Genomic DNA, 11,494 nt, shown 5'->3' on the forward strand with positions numbered 1-11,494 from the left:
CATGTCCAGCACAACACACACGCCCTGGTTTTTTCGGCCCTTCCAGTACTGGCTTTCCCCGTGTATACCTGCATATTCCAAGCTCCTGGTGTCACATGCTGCCCAGATCTTTATTCCATATTTCCCTGGTTTGCTTGGACACCTTGAAGGAACAATGACCTCTGAAAGAAACCAGGCACTCATCATGAAACTATTGTAAAGACATAATATAGGCCGGCCAGACTCTGTATCCCACAGACTTTTTGTAGCCTCATTGTTTGAGCGATATACTCCTGCTCAAATCAACAGACCTATGTAGGCTTTGAGGTCTACCAGGTCCATTTCCCTCCAGATGTCCCCAAACACATGCTTCCCCTCCAGGTTTGTCATCTCCAGTATATGTCCCTCAATGGACAGTGGGAAAAAGTGTTGGAAGCTGGACTTGATGTCATCCACACGAGATGTCTCATACCGTGTTGGCCCTGGCATCATCTGTATGTTTTCCACTCTTGCTTTACTTCCTCTGTCCTGGGGGGACGAAGACCATTTCAAGTGTCCACTCTTGGACTGGAATTTCTCCTGTTCTTCAGGTGCCTCTCCCTCTCCATCTGTTGACTGGCCAGTCTCCTCAAAGTCTGGTTTAAAATCTGTGTTGTCTTCCACTTCCGAGACATCCTGCTCTATCTCTGGTTCAATTTCAGTGCCCTCTTCATCATGTCCAAAACCTGGACCAGAACCACTTAGACAGAGAACCCCCTGGTCAATTGCCTACTTATTGGGCTCAGATTGAAAGAAGTTCAAGGCAAACATGAAGCTATATATATGGGGTCTGTGTGAAGACGATGACTAACATTGATTAGTCTGAAAGATGTGGTTCACGTGGGGGATAGGCACATAAGCGCGGGAAAGAGACAGGTTCACATAACAGACACCTGTCCAGTCTGTGTGAAGATATGATACGTTGTTTCTTCATGAAGTTGGTTCACGTGGGAGGATCGGCACATAAGCGCGGGAAAGAGATGTGTACCCGCAAAAGACATTGTTCAGTCTGATGTGTGTGTTTGTGTGTGTGTGTGTGTGTGTGTGTTTGTTTGTGTAAGTGAGTTAGTAAGTTAGTGAGTGAGTTGGGGTGGTGTGTATGGGGATATTTTCTGTCTGATAAAGGAATATAATCTGGAAACCCATTCATTTCCTATGGCGGTCACTTTTGACCGGGAACACCACAGATGTAACAAGGTGGATTAAAACACTCAAAATTCAACGAAAGAGGTGATCATCAATTTTATATGTTATCTGAGTGACTCTGACTTTCTGTCGTGGTTAATAAAGATTTTCTTTATTTGAAGACTCAAGATTCTTTGTTGAACTTTGAAACATCTTCTCTTTCTTGTCTGTTTTACATTTAACTCTCAGCACAGTGTCTCCCAGTTACCTCCTGTATCTGACACCATCTGCCTGTTGTCAGCTTGTGCCCTGTGAGCAGAAATTAGAGGAGCAGAACAATAGAGGGCGCTCCAACTCCATCCCCTGTACCAGCTCTGGCTACAGCCTGCTTCCTACACCTGTTCTATTATTATTGGTTGTCTTTAAATAAACCTCTTAAAACGTTCTTCCTTTGGTGTCTGACAATAATTATGTCCAACTATTTACAAACCTGTTACACTGATTTTTATTAGAACTTGCTCTGCTGTCTTATAATTTTTTGTTCCTGAATGTTTTGTTGCAGCAGTTGTTGTGTTGCTGTGTGATTTTAGCCCATTTCAGTTTTGTAAAACATGGTTTCTCAGGCCTGAAGGTCACATTCAAAAATAGTTTCTGCCCTTGCCCTTCACACAGTTATTTCCCTGAAGTCCTATTTTAAAAATTTGTCCTGTGTGCTGTAGATGTTGAAAGAACATAATTCTTTCCAATCTTGTTTATTTTTTTAACTGACTTCTCTCATAAAGTGGAGGGTTCTCTGTGCTTTTTGTGTTATTTAATCTTTAGATCCTCACCTGTTACCAATAACTGTTAACTTTGGAATTATCCAGAATGATGTTGCTTAAATATTCTTAGAAGTCTTATTTTGTTGTTTATTCCAAAATTCTTCATAAAACCTCTGTGGTCCAATCTAAGTTAGCAAAACATGATGTCAAATATTGTGTTAACAGTGTTTTTAACAACTATTGGCTCATGTTCACTGTGTCTTTGTGCTAATTTGAACTGAACTGTTGGTCACATTAAGAGGGATCTGGAAGTTGTAGTTGTTTCCTCTTTAAACTTTGAAAATATTGATACAGGTAATGTTAAATTGTCATGCTATTACAATGTAATTTTATAAATGATTTTATAAATTACATATGGAATTGTCGTTAGATTAATAAGAGTAAAGCTGTAAAAACTCACAGTGAATGCTGGATGACCACAGTCTAAATGTTCTTCCTGTTCCTGTCTACAGCATTTATCTCTGCAAAGACACCTAACAGTAAAGAGGCAAGGAAGCAGGGAGGGGAAGTGTGGTTGTTCACACTTTATCGTTCATTCTAATAACTACTGAAGTAAAGACTGTAGTTGTGCAGATGACTTTTACATTTAGGTTAAATTCACTGAAGCTTTAAAAACATTGGCTCTATATAAAATGATATGAGGTTGAGTGATGCATGTTTATGTAGTTTTCAATATCTTATTAGCATCTTACACTTTCCTTAAAATTAATGACCAGGTCAAATAGAACTAATGTAAGCATTTGATTCATCTACATAATTTGCAGAACACTGAACTGAAATAAACTAAAGAATGAGGCTTAAACCGACCTCTCAGCCAGTTTGAGTTTATTATGTATCTGTAAGTTTAGAGCTGTGGTTAATAAAGACAAAATTTACAGGGTGAGAGGACATGGTGCGAACTTTTAGTACAAAACAGGAAGTACAGTTCTTTTTTATTTTATTTGCACATACATTTCTCATCACCCCTAAATCATCTGTTTGAACTCACAGTTTAATTCTACTGTATTAAAATCTCCACTAAAATACACACTAGACTAAAGTACTAAGAAAGTATTCTTTATTCTTTTACAATTATTATCACTGCTATTTCAGTTCACCATGAACTGGGTGGCTACGGCTCAATAGGTAGAGCAGTTGTCTACCTGGCTCCTTCTGTCACATGTCGAAGTGTCTTTGGGCAAGATACTGAACCCCAAGTTTCCCCAGGCGAGTCAGATTAGCTTAGCAGCTCTGCTCAGGTTTCCCTCAAATTTTAAAAACACGGTCAGCATGAAACAGACTGTGATGTGAGAGTCCTGAGGTTAAAACTGAGATTAAGTGATGTGCTGTGCACTTAATGTGATGTTATGCTACTTAAAACAGTGTTGGAACTGCTGAGAAGGGCTGTTGGTTCTTTTTCAGTGCAGCTTTTTCCATTAACAAAACTTTTTATTCAATGCCAATAGAACTGTCAACTGTTAGAAAACATGAGAGAATCAGAATGCATCAGTCACTTACAGTTAGAAGAGGGGAGGGCAAAAACGGAAGGTAAAAGACAAAATGTGGGCAGCTACACAGGTAAAGAGACGAGGGGCTGAATGAATGACTGAGGAAACAGGTGAATCCAATCAGGAAGTGATCACTGCAGAATGAACCAGGACTGAACCAAAACAGAGAGGAGTCAGGAACCAAAATGAAAAGATGATCATCATCCATCCATCCATTTTCTTAACCTCTTGTCCTCTGAAGGGTCGTGGGAATGCTGGAGCCTATCCCAGCTGTCATTGGACGAGAGGCCGGGTACACCCTGCAAGGGTCACCAGTCCATTGCAGGATGATAATTAGTTCCAAACCATAACCAGATCATGACAGAAACAGTTTATATGAACTTATGAAGTTTTCCTACAGGACGAAGGAGAAATTCTTCTGACATTCCTGCTTCACCCTCGACCATGGTGCATGGATGAGACGACACAAACTGAAAATCTAATCTCCAGAAACAGCTGCAGATTATCAAACAACTTTTATTAAACCAGCTTGTTTCATGAAGGTCAGTTAAAGAACCTAACTAAGAACAGTTAAATAGAATGGGAGTTAAAAATAAAACAAAGTCATATAGAGACACATGAACCAGTAAGGAGACCGGGCGGGCTGATGTGTCATCGTGTGGTTTTTAACCACCAAGCTTCTGAAACTAAAAGAGGAGGAAAAAAGTGTGTCTGGTGATTGACAGTATTCAAACCATTTATGGTCAACTTACACGTTGTGAGCTATTTGGGGAGGACAGACAGGTTTATTAAGGCTCTGTCTGTTGGAGTCTCAGCAAGAGTTGGTAAGAGGTGGTGAAGACTAAAACAAAACCCTTCCTCTGAGCTCTACATGACGTTTTAGAGAGACATGAAGCAAATGTCTGATTCCTAAACGGTACTGAAAATAAGCATATGACACACACACATTCAGTATGAATTAATAATCAAATACATTTCTACATATTTATTTAATGTTTAGTATTTTCAACAATGAAATCTACAAACTTTGAGATAAAATTTAAAGAAATAAAGAAAAAAGTTTTACAGCCAGGAAGTTCTTTAAGTTTGGATCCAGAGAAGTCAAAATGTAAGAAAATAAAGTTGACATGTCAAGAATAAAGAGAGAAGAATAAGGTGAAAAGTTTGAGAATGAGTTTTCATGCACGTTGCTTTCTGACTTCCTGCAGTGGTGAGAGTGCCACCATAAAAGAGAAAAGAACCACAGCTGCTCTACAGCACAAAGGGAATAAGTTGTTTCAATTTCTACGGTGAAGTCTTATTCCCTCATCTCGTTCACATTCTTACCCTGCATCTATCCTGTTGATCCTCACACTCTGGCTACCCGGTTCCTGTAATCAGACTCCTACCCATACATTCATAATCTATAATAAAGAGCTTCTTCAACCACAAATTCTGGTACTGGCATTTTAATTGGGTTCAACATCCCTCGCGGCGGGTGGTCTCACTCGCCGCTGACACACATATCTACAAGAATCAAAGACCACTAATTAATTATGATTCCATGAATAAATAATGTCTGTCGGGCGTCAGGTGACAAATAAATGAACGTCAGATATCAGACATCATGGATCAACATTTATTTCCTTGTTTCTCAGTCCACAGCTCCGTAGCGGAGCTACAGCTGTCACGTGACAAATGAACGAAAGAACGATCCATAATGATCCGTATGAACAACTCAATAAAGAACTGTAGTGCTGCTGACACAGAGCCTGAGCGGCCTGGCTGTCACATGACAAAAGAACGAGGACCTGAGTACAGACGCACAGTTGAGTGAGTCGTGAACGAATAATTTCTGCGTCCTGCAGTGGGTGAGACTCGTGGTCCAGCATGGATGTCAGTTTTGCCAGGATCCTTCACTCAGCCACCTCTCACACTGAGTCCAAGGGACAGCCCAGGACAGAGCTGGACTTCTTTATTACTTTGTCCACCTTCTTCCTCTCCCTCTCTGTGATGCTGCTATATATGTGTGTATGTATGTATATATATTCAATTCAATTCAATTCAATTCAATTCAATTCAATTTTATTTGTAGAGCACTTTTTACGATTGACATTGTCACAAAGCAGCTTTACACAACCAAAGAACAGTACATGAACAGTGAATGTGTATGAATCATGAAATCAGATTGTCCCTGATGAGCAAGCCGAGGGCGACGGTGGCAAGGAAAAACTCCCTGAGAAGGCAACAGGAAGAAACCTTGAGAGGAACCAGACTCAACAGGGAACCCATCCTCATATGGGTGATTACATGCTGTGTAGGCAGCAGTCCAGTATAACAGTTAATGTCTTTAAGTTAATGTGGAGTCCAGTTAGTTAATTGCAGGCAGATTTGTTCCATTCCTGGAGCGTTGAGTCGAGACCTCCGAGAAACAGCTGCCGGCATCCGCCGAGGCCAAGACCGACTTCATAGTAGTGTGTGACCAACTCCAGTCTCCAAACGCATCCCATAGGGCAAACGGTGGATCCGAGCGACGAGATCTCCAGCCAGAAGTTGGGCATCAGGACGAGTCAGACAGGTCCAGAGGGCAGAGGGTGGAATGACGTGTAGCTCGACAGAGAGACAGGAAGAGGGAAATAGAGAGGTAGAGAAAGAGAGAGATTGCAGTTAGAGGGAGAGGGAAAGAGAGAGAAGAGGAGAGATGGCAGTTAGTTGTATTCACAGTCAGATAAAGTTTGAGGTGAATGTATATTTAGTGTAGTGCAGCAGGGACTCCGGCAGGACTAACTACAGCCAGCATCCTCTGATCGAAGTAGGCATGGTGGATCATAAGACACTAACAGTTCACTTAGATACTGTGGCGCAAGACCATTTAATGCTTTAAATGTCAAAAGTATTATTTTAAAATCATTGGGATTTCACGGGGAGCCAATGAAGTGTAGATAAGATAGGTGTGATGTGCTCATATCTTCTGGTTCTAGTGAGGACTCTCGCTGCTGCATTCTGAACTAACTGAAGCTTGTTAATGCACCTGGTTGAACAGCCAGACAGTAAGGCATTACAGTAGTCCAACCTAGAAGTGATGAAAGCATGGACTAATTTTTCTGCATCATTTAGTGACAAAATATTCCTTATCTTGGCAATATTTCTGAGGTGAAAGAAAGCTGTCCTGGTGATATTATCTACATGAGCTTCAAATGAAAGACTGGAATCTAGAATCACACCAAGGTCTTTTACTGTTGCACTAGATGTAAGAGAAAGGTCATCTAGAGTTACGGCGTGATCTAAAATCTTGCTTCTAGCTGCAGGTGATCCTATAACTAGTACTTCTGTCTTATCAGGATTAAGCAGAAGGAAGTTAATTAGCATCCAGTCTTGTATATCCTTTACACATTGCTCAACTTTATTAAGCTGTTTGATCTAATCTGGTTTTGATGAAACATATAAATGTGTGTCATCAGCATAACATTGAAAGTTAATACCATGTTTACGGATAATGTTGCCCAGAGGAAACATGTAGAGGGAATAAAGCAGTGGGCCTAAAACTGAACCCTGTGGAACATCAAACTCCACTGGAGAGCATGTGGAGTAATCGCCATTTAGATCTACATACTGATAACGATCAGTCAAATAGGACCTAAGCCAGGAGAGGGCCGTTCCCTTAATTCCAACAACATTTTCTAGTCTGTGAAGGAGAATACTATGGTCAATGGTGTCAAAAGCTGCACTGAGGTCGAGTAGCACAAGCATAGAGACACTACCCTGATCAGAGGCCAATAGGAGGTCATTTACTACTTTAACAAGTGCCGTCTCTGTGCTGTGATGAGGCCTAAATCCTGACTGAGAGAGTTCATGTATGTTATTTCTATGAAGATACGAGGATAGCTGCCCAGCTACTATCTTTTCGAGAATCTTAGAGATAAAGGGGAGGTTTGATATCGGCCTGTAATTGGACAGCTGACAGGGGTCGAGATCAGGTTTCTTTTAAAACACTTTGGGACATACCCACAGCTGAGTGAGAAATTTATGATTGTCAGCAGGGGTTCTATTATTTCTGGCACTATCTGTTTTAGAAAGTGTGTCGGTATAGGGTCTAATGTACAGGTTGAAGATTTTGCAGAAGAGATGAGTGAAATTAGTTCATTCTCTTCAAGAGGAGTAAAGTAATCTAGGTACTGATCTGCTGAGGTTAGCTCGTCACCTGCGTCAACTAAATTGTCTGGTTTTAAAGCTTGAATTTTCTGCCTTATATTTACAATTTTGTTATTGAAAAAGTTCATGAAGTCCTCTCTACTGCACAACGTTGTTGTGGAGATATCTGCAGTAGGTCTTCTTTCAAGTATAAAGATGGCGGCGCGGCAGTAGCTCGCAGCGGCCTCTCCGGAGACCAACAATGGTGCTTTTCGTGGTTTTCCGCGTTTTTAGCACGACCACACACAATCATGAACACCAACAACAGTTGTGTTCGGGTTTACGATCGCCAGACGCTGCTTCGACTCAGGTATAATGCACCGACCAAGCTGCATGATGATCTGCAGGACGACCTCCGCGACCTCGGGTTACGACCTCGGCCACGAACACCAGGCCCCCAGTCTCCGGCACATCGGAAGCGGTGCTCGAGGAAGCGGAAACGCGGCAAACGGGCGGGTGTCCGGGCTAGGCTAAGTGCTAACCCTAGCCGGCCGGCTTTACCGTCCATGTTTTTAGCTAATGTCTGCTCCCTGGACAATAAACTGGACTACATCCGACTACAGCGAACTACGCGGCGTGAGTACAGAGACTGCTGCGTCTTTGTCTTCACAGAGACGTGGCTCAGCGAGAGAGTCCCGGACGCCGCCATCAAGCTACACGGCATATCCGCGTTTCGAGCCGACAGGAACCCAGCTCTGTGCGGTAAGAGTCGCGGCGGTGGTGTGTGTGTTTTTATTAACATGGACTGGTGTAAGGACTCTGTACTGGTTTCCAACTACTGTTCACCACTTGTGGAGTTTGTGACTGTTCGGTGCAGACCTTTTTATTTACCGAGGGAATTCACCACTGTTTTCATCTTTGGAGTTCACATCCCTCCTGGCGTTAATGCCAAAGAGGCGTTGGGTGAACTACATGGAGCTATCAGCGACCTGCAGAACGCCCAACCTGACGGCCTGGTCATCATTGCCGGAGATTTCAACCATGTAAATCTCAAGTTAGTGCTCCCTAAACTCCATCAGCATGTGGACTTTGCGACGAGGGGGGAGAACGCGCTGGATCGTGTTTACACTAACATCCCCGGGGCGTACCGAGCGGAGCCCCGCCCCCACCTCGGATACTCAGACCACATCTCTGTTATGCTAATTCCAGCATACAGACCACTTGTTCGACGCTCCCAACCGGTTCTGAAGCAGGTAAAGACCTGGCCAGTAGGAGCCATCTCTGCTCTTCAGGACTGCTTTGAGTGCACCGACTGGGACATGTTCAGGGAAGCTGCAACCACCGGTGATTACGTCAACTTGGAGGAGTACACATCATCAGTGACCAGCTACATCAGCAAGTGTGTTGATGATGTGACCATCTCCAAGACCGTCACTACACGCTCCAACCAGAAACCGTGGATGACTGCTAGGGTGCGTGCGCTGCTGAAGTCGAGGGACTCCGCCTTCAGAGCAGGAGACATGACGGCCTTAAGAACAGCAAGGGCTGAACTGTCCCGAGCCTATCATGAGAGGCGAAGCGCGCGCACGCCAGGAGGATCCACGGCCACTTTGAGGACAGCGGAGACAGCCGGCGCATGTGGCAGGGCATCCAGGCGATCACTAACTACAAGACAACTCCACCCGTCTGTGATAGCGATGCCTCCCTCCCAGATGTGCTGAACGACTTCTACGCCCGATTTGAGGTACAGGTAAAGAATAACACGGTAGCTAGGAAATCCACCCTTCCCTCAAATGATCAGGTACTCTGTCTCTCCACAGCCGACGTGAGGAAGACTCTACGCAGAATCAACCCACGGAAGGCTGCTGGTCCTGACAACGTTCCTGGCAGGGTCCTCAGGGAATGCGCAGATCAGCTCGTGGATGTCTTCACTGACATCTTCAACATCTCCCTGAGCAGCGCCGTTGTTCCTACATGCCTCAAGTCAACGACCATCGTGCCGGTGCCGAAGACGTCTACTGTCTCCTGCCTCAACGACTACCGCCCTGTTGCACTCACACCCATCATCATGAAGTGCTTCGAGAGGCTGGTCATGAGGCACATCAAGTCCCAGCTTCCACCCTCACTGGACCCTCTGCAGTTTGCATATCGTCCAAAACGTTCCACGGACGATGCCATCACCACTACTCTCCACCTGGCCCTCAGCCATCTGGACAACAAAGACACATATGTTCGAATGCTGTTCATAGACTTCAGCTCAGCATTCAACACCATCATTCCCCAGCAGCTGATTGGGAAGCTGAGCCGACTGGGTCTGAACACCTCCCTCTGCAACTGGATCCTGGACTTCCTGACTGGGAGAGCCCAGTCAGTCCGGATCGGGAACAGCATCTCCAGCACCACCATGCTGAGCACTGGGGCCCCACAGGGCTGTGCGCTCAGTCCACTGCTGTTCACTTTTCTGACTCACGACTGTGTAGCGATGCACAGCTCGAATCAGATCATCAAGTTCGTTGATGACACGACTGTGGTGGGTCTCATCAGCAAGAACGACGAGTCAGCGTACAGAGAGGAGGTACATCAGCTCTCAGCCTGGTGCAAGGCCAACAACCTGTCTCTGAACGTTGGGAAAACTAAAGAGATGGTTGTTGACTTTAGAAGAGCAAAGAGTGACCACTCTCCACTGAACATCGATGGAGCATCAGTGGAGATCGTCAAGAGCACCAAATTTCTTGGTGTCCATCTGGAGGAGAACCTCACCTGGTCACTCAACACCTGCTCCATCAGCAAAAAGGCCCAGCAGCGTCTCTACTTCCTGAGGAAGCTGAGGAAAGCCCGTCTGCCGCCCCCCATCTTGACTACATTTTACAGGGGAACCATTGAGAGCATCCTGAGCGGCTGCATCACTGCCTGGTTTGGGAACGGCACCGTTTCGGATCGCAAGGCCCTACAACGGATAGTGAGGACAGCTGAAAATATCATTGGAGTCTCTCTCCCCTCCATCACGGACATTTACACCACACGCTGCATCCGCAAGGCTACCTGCATTGTGGACGACCCCACCCACCCCTTACACCCAATCTTCACACTTCTGCCATCAGGGAAGAGGTTCCGGAGCATTCGGGCCCTCACAACCAGACTTTTGAACAGTTTCTTCCCCCAAGCCATCAGGCTCCTCAACACACACACACAACAAACTGAACCGAGCACACACACACTCGCTAGATTTGTCAGGTTTCCATCTTCAGTTGTAAATTGTATTCATTTCAGCTACTGGTCGCTGCTGTTTTGTGTTTTGTGTTCTGTTTTTGCACTGTCTTCTGACGTCTGTCTGCACTTTTTCTTTGTGTTCTTGCACTGTTTGCACTAGGTTGCACAGGATGCACTTTATGTGTTTTGCTAGGACAACTTAGCAGTCCTCAGCCCCATGTTTGTCTTGTTGCCGTTTTATGTAGCACCATGGTTCTGGAGAAACGTTGTCTCATTTCACTATGTACTGCTTCAGCTATATGTGGTTGGAATGACAATAAAGCTTCTTGACTTGACTTGACTTGACTGTTATCTCTCCTCTTCTCTCTCTTTCCCTATTCCTGTCTCTCTGTCGAGCCACATGTCGTTCCACCCTTTGCCCTCTGGACCTGTCTGACTTGTCCTGGTGCCCAACTTCTGGTCGGAGATCTCGTCGCTGGATCCCACGTGTGGTCTCTATTGGATGACTGGGGTTGGTTCCACTCTACTATGAAGTTGGTCTTGGCCTCGGCTGACATCAGCAGCTGTTTCTCTGAGGTCTCGTCTCAACGCTTGATAGTCCAGGACTGGAATTTCCTACAGTTCTTCCAGAGCCACCAATAACTAATTGGACTCCATATTAACTTATAGACCTTAACTGTTATACTGAACTGCCTGCTGCCTAACACAGCATGTAATCACCCA

Source organism: Anabas testudineus, chromosome 15, assembly GCF_900324465.2.
Source record: "Anabas testudineus chromosome 15, fAnaTes1.2, whole genome shotgun sequence".
NCBI lineage: Eukaryota > Metazoa > Chordata > Actinopteri > Anabantiformes > Anabantidae > Anabas > Anabas testudineus.